This window comes from Camelus bactrianus, chromosome 13 (genome assembly GCF_048773025.1).
Source record: "Camelus bactrianus isolate YW-2024 breed Bactrian camel chromosome 13, ASM4877302v1, whole genome shotgun sequence".
NCBI lineage: Eukaryota > Metazoa > Chordata > Mammalia > Artiodactyla > Camelidae > Camelus > Camelus bactrianus.
In genome coordinates, this window is record NC_133551.1 from 31,545,253 (window position 1) to 31,567,299 (window position 22,047).

At 42.5% G+C, this 22,047-nt stretch overlaps 1 protein-coding gene across 2 annotated transcripts in view; it reads right to left on the reverse strand.

Moving 5' to 3' along the window:
* Nucleotides 1–9,885: 9,885 nt before the first annotated feature.
* Nucleotides 9,886–22,047, reverse strand: part of CACHD1 (cache domain containing 1) — a 230,649-nt gene continuing 218,487 nt past the window's right edge. The window contains exon 29 of one of the 2 annotated variants that reach the window (XR_012511191.1): nt 9,886–10,034. The gene's annotated coding sequence lies outside the window, so the exon portion shown is untranslated. The remainder of the gene's footprint in view (nt 10,035–22,047) is intronic. The other variant, XR_012511193.1, reaches the window with a different exon arrangement.

Consider the following 22,047-nt stretch of genomic DNA (forward strand, 5'->3'; position numbering starts at 1 on the left):
CACAAATTCAGGCTCCCCGAACCCGGGGAGGTGCCCTGCAGGCTCCGGACGGTTACCCTTCTGCTATGCTCAGGATAGGCACGCTTGGCAGAGAAGTTTGAGTTTGCAATGAAAAATAAAATTTGTGGTTTCCTAGGGAGTACAAAGATATTCTGGAGGCAATTTTATATATTTGGAAAAACGTGTATATACGAGAAAGGCCGTGCCCTTAACCCGTCCCTCCGTTTCTTTCGTACGTTTCCTAAAATGTAAACCCTGGATGGTTGCATAGGCAACATGTAAAGGGATGCCGAAACAAAGACTAAAATGGAAGAGGAGCTGTGGCAAGAGGGCTGGAGAAAACGCTACAAGGAACATTATTTTACTTGAAACTTAGAGGGAGAGTTACATTGTAGAACTGTCAGTGTTGTTATCAGATCAAACAGTTGGGCAGCCTTTGACTGGCACCAGCCCAAGTGACTATCAGCAAAGAGAAACATGCAACTTAAGTGTGTAGCATGCAAATACACTCACAAAAAAGAAAAAAGAAAGAAAGAAAAAACTTTAACATTAATATTACTCCGTTAGGGGTAAATATTTTAACTAAATGTAACCAAAAAGTAAAACCACAAAATATTTAAAAACATACCATGTATTTAGTATTTACCCTGTGCTCCCATGTATTTCTAAGTACTTTACATATATTTCATTTACTCTTTGCAATAATTCCTCTAGGTAGGTTTTATTTTCCTCACTTTACACTTGAAGAAATAGAGTCAGGATGCTTAATTGTAAAGCCCAATGCTCTTAATGATACAAAAAGACTCACCTGTAATCTCTCCACTACAAATTAATGACTGAAAATAGTGATCTGAGTCTAATTTTAGTGATGTTGCCTTTGCTGAAAATGTTTTTTAAACTGCTTTTTTGCTATCGACTTCAGAAGCCACGGCAAATTGTTCTGTGTAGTTTTTGTGGCAGTGAATGTTCATCTCTTAGAGATGGGTTTGATTTTTTTGAAATAATTAAATGTTATTTGAAGCCAATTCTGGTGAATGAATCAGGCGTTGATTATGCTTTTGGGATTATAATTATGTAATTGGGGCTTGGGGCCCCAAGTGGGACATGATTTCAATGTTATCAAGTTATTAAACCAATTTGATTAAGTAGCTACTTGGACTTGATCCCACTCCTGTGTCCCGTAGGGTGGTGGCTTTAAAATTTTGACCCAAACCAGTGGGAAATATACAAATACCACAGTGGGAAATATATACCACAGTAGGAAGTATATTTTACATCCCAAGCCAGTGAACACACATCTGTGCAATTGAAACAAAGATTTCACAGAACAGTATGCCCTTACCTGATGCTGCACACTCCAGTATTTTTTATTCTCTTCCATTTTTTTTTTAAATTGCTGGAGTAACACACTAAATTGATTTCATGTGCCACTAATAAGTGCTAACTGACATTTTGATGAACTGCTCCAGGTTTCACATCAACTAACTTTCTTCATTACTTTGGCTCAACTGTTTTCAAGGAATTCAGGGGGAAAATAGTATCTATTGATTTTAAATTATTTAACTGAATTGGTTATTATTGTTGCCACATAAAAGAATTGGATGGAAACTGCAAAGACTTGGATATGCTGCTGTAATTCCGAAGAGTTCCTCTTATTCCTGGTTTTAGCCTGACTCTTTAAATAGCAGCTTCGGTGATAAACTAAAGGAACATTCTAATCTGAGCCTGAAGAGGAGCACAATTATCAAGCTGCAACATATTTACCAAGCCCACAGGTAATTATCATGAGCTGTATAATTACCTTGTTCTTAAAACCCGAACCATGTGCTCACATTTGCCTTTATTTTTTAAAATTACTGGTAGTTATTTTCACCTGGTTTTAAAGTTCCACAATTGGGGAAAACATTGGCAAGGTTTAGTAAGTCTCAGTTAATAACAATAATAATATGGCCTCTTGTATCCAAACAAAATCTTTTGCTTCTATTAAGTGATAAAAACGAAAGTATGTGGAAAGATCTTGTAAACTATTAGGATTATTCACTTCTAGTGATCATTTATTCACTCAGTGATATATAGTAAGGGTCTGCAATGTACCAGATACTATACACCAAATTTGATTGATTTTAATTGAGAAATGGTCTTTTCCCTGGGGAACGCAATTCTAATTCAGTAACTGCAAATTCAGCTGAAAAATATTATGAATAAGGTACTTTTAATGGCACAGAGGGGTGTTTGATTTTTGACATAGCGGAAGGTAACTTGAGGGGTTTTGAAGGGTGAGTAGGAGTTTTCTAGATGATAAGGGGCAAGTACTGAAACAGGGAACAGAAAGAGGCCAAAAAGCATCAAAGAGACTGGCATGTCTATGCAAGTTTGGTGTTAGTGAAGGCTGTGCTACTTTTGGGAGAGTAGCAGGAAATATTGAAAAAGGTAACATGTCATTCCATTTTAAGTTGATTTCATTTTAAGTCACTGCTTTAGTATGGCATAAAAGGCAATCCCATAGAGGAAAGGCGTATCAAAGGTTTTTACGCAGGGAAGTGACATGATCAGATTTAGCTTTTTAAAAAATAATTCTGACAATAATAGAGAGCATGAATTTAGCAGGGCTTATGTCAAGGACACTAGCTGGAAATCTTTTGAGACAAAGTGAAAATATTTGAGGGCTGATATTGGAGATTAAACTTTCCTTAGATTACCTAAGCATCCTATGGGTATTAAGTGTATTGATCTTTACACGGGTTACCTATAGTCTTTTCTTTCTTTGTATTATTTAATTTTAAAACCTATAATCAACCTGTGATGTAGCTAGTACATACCTCCTTATCAATGAGGAATTAAAGGCGGAGAGGGCAACTTGTTCAAATTCACACAGCAGGCAGGGCCCCCAGGATTCTAGTGCAGATCTGCTTTGGGGTCCAGGTACATCAACTTGTGTAACTGTAGCTGGAGGAGGGGCTGGATTTGTGAGACTTTTCTGAAAGGAACACAGTGGAGCAAAGTAAAACCAGAATCTAGTGATGGAGAGAGCAGGATCTGGAACTAAAATGCCTGGATTCAATTCTGTGTAACTGGAGTGAGCTATTTAAAGCATGAGAGAATAATTCAAATATGCCACACCTCAGACACTCCATCTCTAAAACAGAGATAATAATAGCACCCATAAGGCTATTATTAAAAGCTATCATGAGGATTAGATGAGGTAATGTATATACAGGGCTTAGTAGAGTGCTATCTCAAGGGTTACGTAAAAAAGCAGTCATAATAATAATAACGAATTATTCATTATTTTAAAAAATCTTGGTGTCTTATTGGATGTCAGCAAAGGAAGAATTTAAGAATGGTAACATGCTTTCTAGGATGAGAGATTAAATGCACTGTGATGCTGCAGCTGAAAGAGGGGACAGTTTAAGAAGTAAAGATAAGCTCGATTTAGGTATCTGGGTTTCCAGTACTGCAGGACATGTAGACATAAATACCCAGCAGACAGACTAAAACTTGTAAGAGAACTAGGTAGTTTAAAAAGGAGACTGGATGAGATCATTCAGGCTGAGTGTGTAGACTGAAAGAGCCGTCCAAGAAATAGGACCTTAGGGAACAATATTCAAAGGTCAGAAGGAAAAAAAAGCAGAAGGTACTTGGCAGTCCTGTTAAAAGTCGGCTTATACTCCTTGTGCACCCAGCCCAAGAAAAGAGAGCCAGGTGAAAATGGAAAAGGTGTCGGGCAAAAGTGGTTGGGTTACATTAGGTGTAGCAACCTGCATTCCTATCTCCGGTTACCTTGGGCTGTTCTCTAGCTCCTGTCACGTTCCCTAGCTCCTGACCCATTCTCCAGCGCCAACTCTCCCTTACAGCTTTTGGCACCTCCTCTCCTTGGCTTCTGTGCCTTCACAGTATTGACCCTGGTTGTTGGCTTTTTAAAAATATGGGTTTTTTTTAAAGTATAGTTGGCTTACAATATTGTGTTGATTTCTGGTGTACAGCGTAGTGATGGAGATATATGCATATTCCTTTTTATATGTTTTCATTATAGGCTATTACAACGTACTGGATATAGCTCCCTGTGCTATACAGTGGGACCTTGTTGTTTATCTATTTCATATATAGTAGTTAGTATCTGCAAATCCTGAACTCCTAATTTATCCCTGCCCATCCTCTTTACCCCCTGGTAACCATAAGTTTGTTTTCTATGTCTATGTTTATATGAGTCTGTTTCTGTTTTATAAATAAGTCCATTTGTATCATTTTTTTTAGGTTCTACATATGAGACATATCATATGGTATTTTTCTTTCTCCTTCTGACCTTCTTCACTTAGTATGATGATCTCCAGGTCTACCCACCTTGCTGCAAATGGCATTATTTTGTTTTTTATGGCTAAGTAGTATTCCATTGTGTGTGCGTGTGTGTACATATATATGTGTGTGTGTGTGTGTATATATATATATATATACATACATATGCATATACACACACAACATCTTCTTTATGCAATCATCTGTCGATGGACATTTAGGTTGTTGCCATGTGTTGGCTATTGTAAATAGTGCTGCTATGAAGATTGGGGTGCATGTATCTTTTTGCATTAGAGTTTCCTCCAGATATATGCCCAGGATTGGATTTGTTTTTTGACTTCCTTCTTGGATCACAAACTGAACCTGCTCACCACTCACTGCTTTCTGCTACTGACCTTGCACTCCATGACACACTAGCCATAAAAGAAACCCAAAAGCAGAAAGACAAAAAAAAAAAAAACAAAAAAAACAAAAAAAAAAACACATTAAAATGAACTAGAAAGAGAGGCTTCAGAGAAGCTGAGAAATCAAAACATATCAAGAAGGAAAATGGTCAACATGTCATGGCAGCAGAGAGGAAAAACAGAAAGAGGACTGAAAAGGATTTGGCATTTAGGAAGCTCCTTGTGTCTCTGAATGTGAATGACTTCAAGAAAGTGGTAGGGATAAGAGACAAATCTATGAAGAATTGGTAACATAAACTTTATACCCCCTAATTTTCTCCATGAAGCAGAAAGAAGATCATTCTTTGATAGTGAGGAGAGTTTAGTGGGAAATCAAAATTTGTAGTCCACATAGTGATTCGCATGTGTTTAATTCTCACAGCCACCACTGGAAGTGGGTATTAACATCCCCATACACTAGGCACCTGACATGGTGAAGTCATGCAGCTGGTAGGAGGCAAACTGAGATTTCAACCCAGGTCTGCCTCCAAATTCTCTGCTTTTCTTGCTGCATTCAGATTTAGAACAGCCACCAAGGGGAACGTGGAAGTGCTGTGATAGTAATCATAGTAGTAGGATTATAAATATTATTACTCACATATAAGTATATAATACTGGTAATAATGAGTGAAATGGATCAGATGATGGTAGCGCTGATAACAGAGACATGAACGCCTCTGCTCCAAATCTAACTGCAAGTAATAGCCTCACATGTAACTTTATGCCATAAAACACAGTGCCTGTGAGTACCTACAGCTACATGATGTTACTTAATACAAATGACTTCTTGTAGTTTTAATATAGCCCAAAACTATCATTCATAAACTTTCCTTTTAGATAAACAAGTTCATGCTGTATAGTACAGGGAACTATATTCAATATCTTGTAGTGACTTATGGTGAAAAAAAAGAACATAAAAATGAATATATGTGTGTTCATGTTTGACATTGTGCTGCACACCAGAAATTGACACAACATTGTATACTGACTATACTTCAATAAAAATAAATATTAATAAAGCAAAATAAACTTTCCTTTTGTTATAGCTAAACATGCCTTTAAAATATTTATAAACTCAATATAATTTAGATTTATTTTTATTTCTACTGTTAGGAAAAGTATTTTGAAAGTATTTGTAAGTATGTCAACTACAAACAGTTCCCTTGAACCTTGACTTGTATTTAATAATTCAAAAAGAATTATACTCTTTGCCACTGAAGTTAGGATCCTTTTGGCCCCCTGCTTGCTAAACTACAGAAGTCAGGAAAGTAGCATACTTTCTATCAAAAATGTAATTTAAAAAAAGATTGCTATAAAATTATAGAAAAATCTTGGAACAGGCAGCAGAAATATTTGAAAGATAATAAAGTATAACCCAGCTATCTGACAGAGAAATAAATCTTTTTAAAGCATTAAGGTTTCGTGTAGAATGGTGGGACTTGGCATTTAAGTTAGTGACATTTAAAAAGTCATTTTGTTGAAAATCTTTCTAAAGTACACATACAAAGGAGTACATATTTACTTCACAAAACAGATGATACTCAACCTGAATTATCCTTTTTGTGATGATTTCAATAATAGGGTGATTGCCCTCTGGGTATATTGAGGATTATAGGATGATTTCCTCCCACATTAAATGGTTCCATAAAGCTATGCCTTCTTAATTCTTGTGTCTGCTTTTCATAGATTTTTTTTCCTCCTCCCTTCCCAGAGCTCATGTCTCATGGCAGCCCATATACTTGCATAGACTCATTCATGCCTGTGGTAACATTAACCAGCCCACCAAACCCATATGCATGTAAACAAAGGTGGAATTTACACCTGCCCATGCTTATTATCCACAATGCTCCTTGGAAGCCTCCCATTCTATTTGCCATGCGGCCTCCTGGCCGTAGCTTCTTTTCCTCCTGTTTCTGCCAGTTAGACTTGACTGTGGAGACGAGACCCTCAGATCTCCCTCCAAGTAGCATATGAGCTGTGGTTGGCCAACAACCTCCAGCTAGCCACGGTCAGTCCCTCCAGGTCTGCGGTATTCACACCAAGGCCATTCTCCTCCCCAGGAAGCCCCCCGCCGATGACAAAACACAGTGGGGCACCATAGCCAGGCCATTTCAGCCACACACAAGATTTCTCTAGTGGGCAGTCTGCCCCACACTCCGCAGTCACCTGGCCAAGGCTTTCTCTTGCTCTGTACTGAAGCCTGGGGCTCTTGCTGACCAATCTTCTCTCCTTCCCTCTCTCCTTTCACAAGCATCTGAACTGCTTTGTGATTTAGTTTCTCCCCACCTGCTCTTGTTCCCCTCCCCTTTATCCTTTACAAATGTTTCTGCAATATATCTTTTGCACACCTAAAAATTGGCTTGGTGTCTGCTGCCCAAGAAACCCAACTGGCACAGTTGGTAAAAAATGGCCCAAGAAAGTAGGCAGTAAAACTGGACTTGGGGACTGTTCACACACGCTTGGCTGGCAAGGAGGACCTCATTCTGAGTGGAATGTTGGGAATAGGTCATTCCTTGGCACAGGGTGGCCCCACAGTTGCTGAAGATTTCACTGGTGATGACCTGAGAATGCATCCTGGGAGAGGGGAACAGCTTTGTTTCAAGATTTAGGCATTTGAAAGATATGGGAGACTAATGCCTACAAGGACAGAGGTGTTGGCTGGTTATTTCAAAGTTCTATCTGCAGAGGGATAATGAGAAACTGAGACGTAATCAAACAGCTACAGGCACAGTGTGAGAGACGGAAGCCTGTGTGACTTGGAACATTTGCTCAGAAAATGGGACTTAACACCACTACAAGGCCCCTTGCCCACCGAGGGGATGGGGCAAATTCACTGTAGGGTGGCTCTTGGAAGCCTAGAAAAGGTGATGGTTCATGCTAATGTGGAAATGCCTGAGTTGCCATGGCAGATGGTAGAGGAAGGAATAAAAAGGCTGTGGGAAGGGTTAAACTGTACAGGGTTCATAATGTGAGGCCAGAGGGCCCATCAGAAGATTATGTTTCCACAGCAGGGCCCAGAGAACACATCGTTCTCCAAGGCTGTTGGAATGCACTGGTGAGAGAGGCACCAGCATCATTATGAGTCCCGTGGCGGCTCTCTTTGCAGGCCAGGGATAAAGCTGTCACAAATTTGGGCTCGTTAACAGCAAAGGGGGTGACAGCACTCCAAAATAATAGAAGCCACAGACCCAAGCAAATGGGAGCCAGGGGGCTACCATTTCTATAACTACCAGCAAGATGGGATAGCTGGCGGTTAAGGGGGCCTGAGCCACAGGAAGGTGTGGAAATGGCTAATGGAATCTGGTGTTCCTAGGGGCAAAGTAGAAGGGTGTCCAGTGAGAGTGCCATTTAACATCTACAATCAGAAACAGGCAAGACCAGAGAAATAGGAGGATGAAGGTACCTGCCCCAATAAAAAATCCATGATTCATTGCTCAGTTCCTGGACCTGAGACAATTTTCAGACCCAGAATGCAGTGACTGAGAGATGGCTGTGTCCTACGGAGGGATAACCCTGCAAGATCGTGGCAAGTATTAACTGTAATGATTTCCCCAAGTCCAGCCCTAAAGGCACCTACAGCCATTTACCTAGATGGGTATGCACTGGAAGAAGGGAAACAGCCACACATATTGAGGACTTTGGACGTACTTTCCAAGCTGCCATCAACACCTGAAACCCTAAGGTGTCCTCAGCATCCCCTGTTAGAGTTGGGACCCAGTAACACATGCAGTCTGGCTGAAAACCAGCTTACAGTGGGTCTCCTGGGTCCAGGAACTCAGTTGGTGGATCATTCCATCCATCATTAGTGAAAAATTAGGATTAACATTCATGGCAGTTTGACTCACTTAGGTCCTTGACTAGCAGGGTGAGAACCAGCATATTGGGGAAAGCCAAAAGGAAGCCTCTGGAACTACCACTTTCCCAAGCCAAGACAGTGAATCAAATATAATATTACATCACAAGCAATTCTCCAGTGAAGACATACGAATGACCAGTAAGCACATGAAAAAATGCTCAGTATCACTAATTATCAGAGAAATGCAAATCAAAACTACAATGAGGTTATTACCTCACACCAGTCAGAATGGCCACGATTCAAAAGTCCACAAATGATAAATGCTGGAGAGGGTGTGGAGAAAAGGGAACCCTCCTACACTGCTGGTGAGAATGAGGTTTGGTGCAGCCACTGTGGAAAACAGTATGGAGATTCCTCAAAAGACTAGGAATAGACTTACCATATGACCCAGCAATCCCATTCGTGGGCGTATACCCAGAGGGAAACTTAATTCAAAAAGACACATGCACCCCAATGTTCACAGCATTACTATTTATAATAGCCAAGACATGGAAACAACCTAAATGCCCAGTGACAGATGACTGAATAAAGTAGTTGTAATATATTTATACCATGGAATACTCCTCAGACATAAAAAATGGTGAAATAATGCCATTTGCAGCAACATCGATGGCCCTGGAGACTGTCATTCTAAGTGAAGTAAGCCAGAATGAGAAAGAAAAATACCATATGAGATCGCTCATATATGGAATCAAAAAAAAAAAAAAAAAAAGACAAAAGAACTTATATATAAAACAGAAACGGACTCACAGACATAGAATACAGACTTGCGCTTGCCAGCAGGGAGGAGGGTGGGAAGCAATAAACTGGGAGTTCAAGATTTGCAGGCACTGACTGGTATATATAAAATAGATAAACAAGTTTATACTGTGTAGCACGGGGAACTACATTCAATATCTTGTAGTAGCAGCTCCGTTACAGCTGCTGTGCCAGCCTTACTACTGATGGTAAAGCAGACCATGAAGGTCTTCGTTACGTAGTCTGCAGCCACTGATTTGACAATTGCATTCTTTTCTATACCAATCAGAGAAGAGGATCGGATACAGTTCACGTGAAGTGGACAGTAATATTCACTTACAGTTCTGCTCCAGGGCTGTGTTAACGCTCCATACTCTGTCATAACGTAGTTCAAAGAGTCTATATCATAACGTTGATCCAAAGCGTTAGGGATATGATGCTGACCTGGCAGGACAAGAAAAAGCTGGTTTGTGTGCTGGAGGCCTTGGTAAGGCACATGAGCATTAGAAAGAAGGTGGAAGATAAAAACTCACGTAGCTTCAGGGACTTGCCACTTCAGGGAAGTTTTTAAGAGTTCCTTGACCAGGGGCAAGCCAGGATATCTCCTCTACAGTAAAAGGCAAATGCCGCATCTTGTATCTCCTGGTACAAACAAGGAAGCATGACTCTTGGTGGATTCCTCTGGGTTCTGGAGACAATCTGATCTACAACAAATATTGGGAATACATTAACTATATTCCAGCCAATAGACTTTATGACATGGAAGATTGTCAGCTTTGAGTAGAAGCTGGGGCACAAAAGAGCTTTGCAGCAAGTGTAGTCTGTAGCTCAAACATTGCTACCACTGGAATTTGAGGCATGAGGGGGTCTGCAGTGGAAGCATGTGGACAGACAATATGGGAGTGGACATGAACTGTGAAGATTTTTGTATTAAGTGTTAATACCCACCAGAGAGCATCTACCTTGGAAAAGGCACTGAAGAAGCAACTATTTAATATTACTTGACTAGTCAATTAGCCAGCTTTCACATTGGCCATCCCAGAATTGACACAATGGGCACATGAATGAAATTGCTATGGTATCAAAGGTGGTGTCTGTGTAGGGGCCCACACAGCTTGAATACCTGCTTACCAAGGTCAGTCTAACTACTGCTGCCTCAGAGTATTCAACCTACCAGCAACAGAGACCAACACTGAGACCGAATATGGCACCATTCCTCAAGGAGATCAACAGCCACTTGGAGTCACTGAGCTCTTCTGTCCTGGAAGGGCCACCAGTTCATCTTCACAACAATAGATACCTATTCTAGGTCTGGGTTTCTCCTTTCTGCCCGAAGAGCCCCAGCTGGCATCACTGTCCCATGTGGTGTACACCATGTTTGCTTCGGGGGCATGAAATTCCACATGGCATAGCACCTGACCAGGGAGCCCACTGCACAGTGAAGGAGCTGCAAGAGTGGGCCCTTGCCCATGGAATCCAGTGATCTCTCACTATCATCAAGTAGCCAGCCTGACAGAATGTTGGAACAGCTGACTAAGGCAGCTAAAACACAATCTCAGAGGCAATACTCTGCAAGGATAGGTGACATCATTCAGGATACAGCGTATACATTAAATGAAGGACCACTACGTACCACTGGGTCTCCGAATGAAAGAGGCAGAGGAACCCAAGGGTAGAAGCAGTTGTGGTCCACTTACCACTACTCTCTATGACACTGGAGGACATTTTGCATCCTGTCCCAACACCTCTGAGCTCAGATGATGTGAGGGTCTCGTCCCCCAAAGGAGCATACTCTTGCCGAGGGGACAGCAAAGGTTCCATTTAATTACAAGCTATGGCTGCTGCTTGATAATTTGGACTTCTTATATCTAGTAACCAGCAGGCAGGAAGAAAAGTCACCATCTTCACCAGAGTAATAGGCCCCAAACAGCAGGAGGAAGGGGGCTGCATTTCAACAGTGCGTTCTGTTTAGATGCCTCTTGGTAAATGCCTTGACCAGTTACAATCACGAATGGACATGTGTAGCAGTGTTGGCCTGAGGAGGTATGATTACCATGGAATCAGTTCCTTCAGGAACGAAGGTTTGGGTCATACCATCAGATAAGCCACTGGGAACAAGAGGTGAGTTGAGGGTGAGGGGAACTCAGAAAGGACAGTGGAGGATGGAGCCAGTGAGTACCAGTTACAGTTGAAACCAGCAACAGCATCTAGAGGTAGAGTTTGTCCCACTAACCTCTCTCCTGAAAGTTTCTTCCGAGGAAGAGAGGCTCACAGGAATCGTGGACGAGCTATTCCCCAAACATGTGTGGGAAAATGTAGCTGTGAGGCACAAGGGGTGGACCAGAGCAGCCATGCAGGCACGCCACTCAGATCTCCCTTCCAAACAACCTGCTGTGAGGAGTGTGGTCATGTGGTCGGCTGACCATCTCCAGCTGCTGCACTTTGTGACCTGGTATGGCATTCATGCAGAAGCCAGGCTCCCCCTAGGCTGCTCCCAGCTAATGTCTGAGCAGAATGGTGCTACCAGAGCTGGACCATTTCTCCCCAGCGCATGACTGCTCAAGCAGCATCCTTTGCTAGAGCACTTGGCATCAGCCTTGCCGCACTGCACTTTGGGGCTCTTTCTACAAGACCCCCCTTCGCTTCCTCTCTCCTTCCACAGGGATCAGACCTCTGTTGTGGTCTGAGAGCCCACCCCATCTATCCTGGCTCCCTCACCAATTTATCCATCACACGCATTTCCCCCAGTACATTTCCTTCCCATCTCATTCTATTTTGGGGTCTTGCTTCTCAGAGGACCCAAATGGAGACAGACTGTTTTTTCAACTTTGATATATTTAGAACTCCCTACAAACTTTGATATATGTTCATCCTTCTGTTTTATTCTTCTGCCATCTTGTGTAATCCACTTCAGTTTTATTCCCTTCGTCTCCAGCCCCTGGAACATTTCCATGCTATGTTTGTTAATCTCTGCTAGAATCTGACATTCAAATGCACTTTTAAGACCATATCTAATTAGCTCAACCCTGACAGCAGTCTTATCACTGATTAGTAATGGATTACAGTCCTTGGACAATCACTGCTTTTGAAGCCAAGCTAACAAGTACTTCATATCGTCAGTACATAAATTATCTGGTCTCATTTAGCAGACAGCTAAAACACATATTAAACTTTCCTTCACAGATTCTACATTTCCACCTCCCCTCTGGGCCAACCAAGGTGGGGGTTTTCAAGTTAATTCTCCCCATACCTCCACAAGTATATTGCTGGATCTAAACACCTAGTATTCCCTGGTTAAAGTCTGCATTTTTTTGTAGAATCATTAGGGTTTGAGCGACCCACTCAAAGGAGTGTTTCTACAATGGCCTCTGTTTTCAGCTAATTTTACATCCCTCCACTTTGCTGTCTGCCAGTTCTCTTGCCAGCTCTCCCATTTCTTTTTTGGTTGTAATATTCCACTGCCCCTTCTGCTTTTGCACTCAACTGTCCATTTACGGGCAGCATTTTGCTTTTCTTCATCCAGCAAGAGAAACCCAACCTTTGAAACTGTATGATTCTAGAATAGTTTTCACATGAGCACAGACCTTTTTCCTAATATACTTTTCAGCTGGCGAACTTATTTCGCCAGAAAGATTCCAAAATCAGGCATGACAAAGAAAACCTCAGTAAAGTAGGCTAGTGCTAATTCCAGAGTACTGTTGGGAAGTTTCCTGGGTGTTCATAATTACAGGAACCTACATCTTTGATGCAAATGCACATTTAATACAACTGTAAATGTTTCACTGAGAGAATGTCCATTCACAAAGCTCACCCAAGTTTCCACTGAGTTGAATCTAACACAGCACAAGCATATCTATATCTGCCGCATAATGACCACCTTAGAGAACCATATGCCTGAAGGAGTTTTAGGGAATCAGCTGTGCTGTATTCTCCTGCCTTCAGGCAGAATTGTACATAAACACCCAGATAGGAAAAAGCTTCCCCAGAAAGAGTCAGTAACCTCACTCTAGTATTTAACAGTGAGTACAGTGAGGAATTTCTTCTTTGAATATTGAAATCCCTCTGTTACAGCTTGAATATATTTTTGATTATAAGTCTGATACAGAGGTTACAAATTCTTGTATGTTTTTTAAAACCTCATTTCTTTTTCTTTTTTTATGGAGGTACTGGGGATTGAACCCAGTACCTCCATAAAAAAAGAAAAAGAAAGAAATGAGGTTTTAAATATGCTAAACACATGCCCTGCCTTTGAGCTATCCCCCCACCCCCTTATGTTCTTTTTTAATGCAATGAATAAACATATTCTCCAAGTTGCAACTGTTTATTTTCATGTTAATCAAAATATGACTTTTCTATTTTAATCAAAATATGACTCATTCATTCACTCAATAAATAAATATTTTAAAATTTCAATCCATCCTTTTAGCAGATTTTTTTCAAGTCACTTCTACCTTTGGAAAGTTACCATGGACTCATGGCTCCTTTGATAGACTCAGTACCTTCCAATTACTGTGATCACTGTTTCTGCCAAATTTGTCACCTTTTGCCCAGTGACTAATTTCTCCCCTCTGTACTGTTGTTGATGTATATTTAGGCATTAACAAAAACATCCGTTTTGACAACAGCAAGACATGTTTGGCTCTGATCTTTCCTCCTTTGGGATCTGGTATCATACACCTTCCGAGGAGCCCTAATCCCTTTAGAGAAAAATTTCGGAAGGAGAAAAACTATGGTGACTAGGGGTACACATTACATTTTCCCCCATGACTAATGAAAGTAGTTTTCACTAAGACCTGCAGGGTACAGAGCAGTTAGCCAGGTGAAGTGAAGCGGAGGGGCAGGTGCGTTTTAAGAGGTGGGGATGGGGGTCGGATCTAAGACAGCAAGATGACAAGTAAACAAGAAGTAAAATCATGTGTACAGTGGTCACCCCATCTATGGGGGATACGTTCCAAGACCTCCAAAGGATGCTGAAACTGTGGACAGGACTGAACCCTACATATACTGTTTTTTCCTATAAATACATACCTGTGATAAAGTTTAATTTATAAGTTAGGCACATTAAGAGATTAACAACAATAACTAATAATAAAATAGAACAATTGCAACAATATAATGGAATAGAAGTTATGTGAATATGGCCTCTTTCTCTCTCAAAACATCTTACTGTACAAATTTAATGCCTTTTCCATCTTAACTAAGCACTTACCATGCATGGTGGCATAGCTTTTGCAGCAGAGACTAGAAGCTAGCATGAATTCTTTTTCCTCTTTCACAATTTCACAGATATAAGATTTGCTTTTATCATAGATCTTGGCAAACATGGCATATGACTTTTTTCCCTTTCCTCGTTAAGTCAAGAACGTTCACTTCTTCACTTAAAGGACGCCCTTTTTAGCTACTCTTTGGCACATGGAAACGGGCAGCTGTACTACCCTGGTGCTGTGGGGCCGTGATGAAGTAAAATAAGTGCTCCTTGAACGTAATAGCTGAGATGCCCCAACAGTGGGCCTGGTAACTGAGATGGCTACTGAATGACTAACAGGCAGGATCCATAAATAAAGGGATATTTCACATTCTGGATGGGATGGAGCAGGATGGCTCGAGATTTCATCCAGGCTACACAGAATGGCACACGATTTAAAACTTACAGACTGTTTATTTCTGTAATCTTCTGTTTAATATTTTCAAGCTGTGGAAGGTGAAACTGCAGATAAGGGGGTGACTGCTGAGAGGTAAGGGAATGTGAAAGCACTGTGGAAGCATGTCAGAGCAACACCTCACGTGGGAATTGCAAATGTTGGTAAGAAAAGGCTTTCTGAACTAAGTGACTATTGGCTTAGGTAGAAAACTTCCCAGCGTTCACCAGAATCCAGTACTGCTTTCCTATCTGAACATCTGAAAGGCTTGGCTTCCTGGATCCCCTCTAATAAGTCTAGGCCGTGTAGCAAGTACAGACTAAGGAAGTGCGAGCAAGGGGCCAACAATATTCTAGATGGTGGAACCTCCACCACCTGGATCCTCGAATGACTGAGTAAAACACAGTGTCTTTGTCTGCTTACTACAGGCTTAGTGTGAGTAACAAATACTCTTCTATGTGTTGAGCCATTGAAACCTGGAGGTTGTTGGTTGCTGTAACAAACCTGGTCTATCATGATGAATACAACCTCAGGTCTCCCTTACTCCCCTTGGGGAAGCTTGACACTTCTTGGGTTGGCACCAGCAGGGAGGGCAATCAGGCATCAAGATATCAATTTGCAACCCAAGCTTATTCATAAAAGCCATCAGGAAGGTAAGCTTTACTGTCTCCTAATCCAAGTTTCCTTCTAAGAAGTGATGCTGTCAGGCAGAACAGTAGATTCAAAAAGATTTAGTCTGTTTACACTAGTTATGATCAAATCTGTGGGAGATATAACAGGCCAATCCCCAGGAAGTTCTGGAGGTAACTCCACCCGAATTATGGTTTATTGCACATGCATGTAGTTCTTCTCACTATGCTATATTAATATGGGGGGTGGGGGGGTTATGAGACCTGTAGCAGAGGCAACTCAGTCCCTACACAACTGAGCCTGAGCGGGACCTCCTGCTCTGTGTCATCAAACTCCCACTCTCAGTTTATCTCCATTGTGAAATCATAAAAATGTCAACAATTTACAGTCAATTTATCTGTCCGTGTCTTTTCTTATGGGCCTAACACATTCTCCTAAACCCACTAGATTAATACTTTGTATTTCTCTTAATATAACCCACACATGACATGCAGAAGAGTTCCAAGTATACTTCACTATATAATTACACCTTTCAAAATCCTTTGTTGATGACTGTTATAATTTTGTTTGTTTAATATCACCTTCTTCCCATTAAAATGTAGACTCCACAGGGGCAAGGACGCTGTGTGTTCTGTGCTCTGCTCCTGTCCCCAGAACTTAGCACAGGTCCTGGCACACAATGGGTACACAATACGTATTTGTTGAATGAATGACTCATGCTCCAAGAATCACTTGTAGTTGCAATGAAAATAATAGATTGGAATTCAGTGAGACTAGAAGCAGAGCGTCCAGATGGAGACCAGCAGTTCTTCAAATGAGAGATGATGATGATTCAGATCAAGGCAGTCACGGGGGTTGGAGAGCAATGAACAGACCTGAGACATATTTAGAAGGCAGAGCAGAAAGGACTTGGGGATTGATCGGATGTTAGGAGATTTGCAGGAGCGAAAGTCGAGTTCCACCTTGGGCACTGACTTGGGCAAGGGAACCCTGAGGAGGTCACAAGGTAGATGACAGTGAGTCCAGTTGGTTTGGACTCCCATGACCTGTTCAGGTGCCAATGCCCAGTCAGCTTCTGTGTGTATCAATTCTGAACTCAGGAGAGTGGCCTGTGCCTGAAAAGTAGTTCTGGGAAAAAGCATAGCCATAGAAATTTTCAGCCATGTGAATATCAAAAGGGCCTAAGATAAAACCCTGAGGATCATCTACATTTAAGATCTTTTTTGGGGGGGGGGGGGGAATTAGAGCATGTTTATTGAATTGGTTGTACTTGGTAGGATGTACTCAGAAAACAGCTTTATTCTTCTTCATTGACAAATGCCTTCAAACCACTCCCCCTTGGACCATATCTTGAGCATATTCCATTAACTTCTTTTTCAACTTCTCAGTATGTAAATAGTCCTGTTATCATATACTAAAATGTCCAGGCCAATTTAAATTAAAACTTCCACCTAAAAGCTCCCATCCAGTGCAAGCTTTCTTCCCTCCTCTGGCTCCAGGCTGACGCAGGTTCCCACCACAGAGGAGAGACAGGGTGTGGTCTCTCCTTTCGCTCTTTCTGCGCCACACGTCCCTGTTCCCTCTCCGGCTCTGAGTTCCTTCCAGGTTCATGTTGGAAAGTGAGATCAAAGAAAACATGGCAAATTATTTATTTTGTCGTTGGTTGTCAAACGCCCCCTCCCATGATAGATGTTACAATGGTCTTCCTCCCGTGGGGGCTTTGTGAATTCTCCAAACACACTTATCTTCCCTCCAGACACCTGGGGACCTCTCCAGCATATTCTTCCTTGACTTGGAAAACCATTATTCAGCCGGCGTTTCACAAGGGCCCTGTCGGGCTGCATCTTTTTTTCTGCTGGATAACCAAGTCCTGCACAGCCCACTTCCCAAGTTGGATTCTTCACAAGGTGATGCTGCTCTCTGCACTCGTCAAGATAGGCCCGGTTATGCTGCAACAGTGCCTTCATCCCAGCAGAAACGTACACTCACCCACATGTCCGCTGTGGGTTCGCAGGGGGCTCTCTGCCTATCATAGTCATCCAGGAACTCAGGCTGGTACACACGCCCTCCTGACCCATGCTTCTGTGATCACCACGTCAGGTGGGGGGAGAAAAGTCATGACACATCCTGTGCTGACTCTTTAGGCTCCTACCCAGAACTGACACATATCATCTGCCCACATTTCATGGGCTAAAGCCAGGCGTCCGTCCAACTCGAACTTGAAGGACAATCCACATGCCCAGATAAAGAGAACTAGAATATTTCAAAGCAGCCCTAATGACCACCACATCCCCATACGGTCCAGCTGGCCAGGAGGAAATATTCCACGTCCAAGTAACAGGGGCTCCTCCCACTCTCTCTCTCTCTCCCTCTCTCCATCCCCCCCACTCCCTCTGCTGACAGAGCCTTTCCAGGCAGCTTCTGTCATTAGCACATAGACTGTTAAACTCTTTGAAGGCCACGTCAGGCTCTCCATAAAATTAGGCTGGGCTCTGGGATGAGCCTGGAAGTGAAACAAGGAGTTTTTGCATTTCACCTGGGAGCAGGAGGCCAGTGTTCATCTCTGGAAAGCACCTGCCCTAAATTTCTCGGAGTGTTCACTCACTGACTGCCTCTCTCACTTGGCTTGAGATGAGGCAGGCTGCCCCCTACCCCTCTATGGGAGGAGAGAAAACACGCTGCAACGCTCCCAACTTGGCTGCAACATTCTTCCAAGAAAGCCTCCTCCTCCAGTGATTCCCTGGATGAGCTGGGCAGAGGACAAGCTCTGCCCACTCTCAGCAAGTCACAGAACCTCTCTTTTGAATATGGGGGTTCATGTTGTTTGTTCCCAGCTTTGGGTTTCAGCTTAAATTTGAGACATCAGGGAAAGTCCCATTTAGCATTTTATTCCATCTGTTAAGTGGACTAGGGACAAACTACCAAAGAGGTAGAAAGAAAACCAGGAGAATATAGGGTCTAGAAAGCCAAGGAGTGCTTCAGAAAGAAAGAAGTGTTCAACTGGCTTTGAGCCTGTTCAGAGACCAAGAAAAATAAGGGCATAAAAGTGTCTGTTGGATTTGGGGCGAAGTGTGATCAGCTCGCCAAGGATGGTTCGAGGAGAAGGGTGGGGACGGAGTCGCATAACTGCGGAGAGGGAGAGGGAGATGCGGAGGTGGGAGCAGCTAACACAGCGAGCACACATCAAGCACTGTGGCTGTGAAGGGCGGAGCGGGGTAACGCAGTGCCTGAGGGTGACATGGGGGGAAGAAGAAGGATAATTTTTTTTGAATAAAAGAGTTGATCACAATTAAGTGCTAGTAAAAAAGGAACTCGAGAATGAGAGATGAAATGGGTGATGAAATGGTTTTCAATCAGTACCTTCTCACTTTGGAAGGAAAACAAACCCACATCACGGGTGTTTCATTCCCTGAAGAGAAGCAGGCAGGTAGTGGGACGCCCCTCACCGCACTGGTGGCGGCGGTGGCGGAGAACGAGAAGAATTGGAATTCTGTCTTCGTTGAGGAATGACGGTGCGTGGGCAGCTGTGGTTTTTCGTGCAACAGAATAGATATATTCCAGGGGCCCTAAGAACGTATAAACCCCATTAAACCCGGTACATGGTTTTATTCTCTCGGTGGTGAACAAGCGTCTTATCTTTCTTTTCTGGTACTGTTTACCCAGTTCATTAAAGTGAATTTTTTAAAATGATTTCATTGCTTTTAATTGGAAAATCCCTGAAGAGACCGGTTGACATCTGTAAGGAACTAATCTGCTAAGTGTTTCTTATCTTCCAGCACTCACTCAAGTCCTTTGCTGCAGCAACAACCATCTCTCCCTTCCAGATGTGTGAACCTTTTGATTTCTACACATTTTAAATTATTTAGCTTGGGATGATTATTTTTTAAAAAACCAACTTCCTGTGGTATGTGTAAAAAAAGATGTGTTTCCACAGCTCCATTTCAAACTTGTTTCCAAATTGAATTGTGTGGATTGGATTGCTAAGTCTGATCTCAAAATCATCATAATTAAAAACCAGGCCATTTTTTTTTGTCTCAGCCCCTGACATGCCCCACTCCCAACTTCCCTTCACCACAAACATCTAATACTGTGCCTAGAAATAGGGGGAGGAATGTACGAAAGAATCAATTAGTGTTGTACATGCAGCAGATACTACAGAATGCCTCACTCGCCTCCACGCCAACGCCCGTCAAGTGTTCTATGAGCAACCGAGGCTGGAAAGTGCAAAGCTACAAGCTTCAGACTTTCTAACGGTTTGTTTTCCATAGATGACCTCGCTTCCACCAAGGAGACACAGTTAAGTGAAAACTGGAAGACGGACGTGGCTACTGTAAGATGGAGAGCGAGTGCCTGTCAGCTCTCTCTGGAGGCTTTTGACTTCCCTGCAGCGGTGGTAGCTGAGGTTCTAGCATATGGTTCTTAACCCTGAGGGTATTTGGAGGTTAATGATGCAGCTTAAAAGCCTTACAGAGTGTTTCAAAGATAGAGTGGCCGAGGCAGTGCAGTTCTAGAATCTGCTGTCATGGCTACAGCTCCCCCATCACGTCAGAGGCAGCAGCGCCACTGGGTGGTCCGCAGTGCTGTTCTGAGAGTCGGCTGTGGAAACTCAAGCCGGATGCCTCTCCTCCAGTCTTTCCAATGACTGGGTAGGCAATTTGTGCTCCTTTCTGGGCAGATGGTAGGACGGCTCTCCCCCCACCCTCTTGGAGTTGGGTTTGGCTTTGGGACTTGCTTGAGCCAGTGAGATGAGAGCAAATGCCACTTCTCTCTTTACTGTTGGCACGGCCAACAGTAATGTTCTGGAGAGTGGCTGTTCCATTAGCTTGGAATGAGGATGTCACAGAACGGAATCCCTAGGCAATCCATGATGTTCACATAGCATGAGTGACAAATAAACCTTGGTTGTTTCATAAATATGAGGTTTGGGGGCTGTTGGTTACTGTAGCACAGCCCAGGCCATCCTGTGGATCCAGTAAATCATCTCTTCTTTTCTTAAACTATGTTGAATGAATCCTGTTGTTTGTGATCGAGACCTGAGTAATTATTTCCAGGAATATGACAGTGATAGACGGGTTAAAAACGAAACATGATTAAGCTTGTAAGATCATTACTGCTCCTCAAATGACGGGAACCATCTTCTACTTCTTTTATTTCTCCATGGCGCATGAACCCTGGCAGCAGGGCCGCCGTACTGCACGCCCCAGGGGGCACGATGCACACTGTAGTGGTGCCCCAAGGAGAATGCACTGTGAATGATACTCCGGAATTCTGGCAATGCTCAGACCCAGCCAAGTGCTAGAGGCACAGCAGGAAATGATCTTATTTGGTTTGTCTCATAAGAAGGAGGTGGGGAAGTAAACAAAGCCAATAACTATGACCTAATGTTTCACTAAATTACAAACTAAGTTAATGCAGTTATAATGACAGTAAGACCCTGCGGGGTGAGGGGAGCTGATTATTTGGAACCGTCAAAAGTTTTATTAAAATGCTCAGTATAATTCTGATTTTTCAGTCTGAGTTTTTAAGTCCAAAATCTATCATTCAAGAGGACAGATGGTGTACTTGTCAGGATTAGGTCCAGCTATCTGTGGCAGAAAAATCCCAAATAACATTGGCTGACGTAAGACATAAGTTTCTCTGTTACACAGAAGTTCAACAGGAGACAGTCCAGGGTAGAACAGCTTCATGAAGTTGTCAGGGACACAGACTCTCAGCATCCTCAACATGTGCCATCACTTTGTAGTCCAAAGTGGCTCCTCAGGGCATCACATTTACATTCCAAGAAGGAGGAAGAGGGAAGAAGAGCACATTCCTTCCCTTTAAGGATTCACATCGCACTTCTCATTACATCGTATTGGCCAGAACTTAGTCACATGGTCAAACTCTCAGTGGTGAGGCTGGGAAATGGAGCCTTTATTCTGGGCAGCTCTGTAGCTAACTAAAATTGCAGTTTATATTACTAAGAAAAACAGGAAGAACAGATTTGGGGAATATTTAGCAATCTATAGCTTAGATGTTTAAGTGTGGTGGGTTGAATGCTGTGCTTCCAAAATTTATGTCCACCCTGAACCTCCGAATGTGATCATAGTTGCAAATAAAGTCTTTGCAGATGTAATGAGTTAAGGACCTCAGGATGAAATCATCCTGAATTTAGGATGGGCCCTAAGTCCAATGACTGGTATTCTTATTGGAAAAGGAAAGAACAGAGAGACACAGAGAAAAAGGTCACGTGAGGATGGAAGCAGAGATGGGCGTGATGCTGTCACAATCCAGGGAACACCAGGAGCCACCAGCAGCTGGGAAAAAGCAAGGAAGGAGCCTTCCCTAGAGGTTTCAGAGGGCAAGTGGCTCTGCCAACACCCTGAATTTAGACTTCTAGCCTCCAGAACTGTGAGAAAGTAAATTTCTGTTGTTTCAAGATGGTGAGTTTGCAGTACTTTGTTACAGC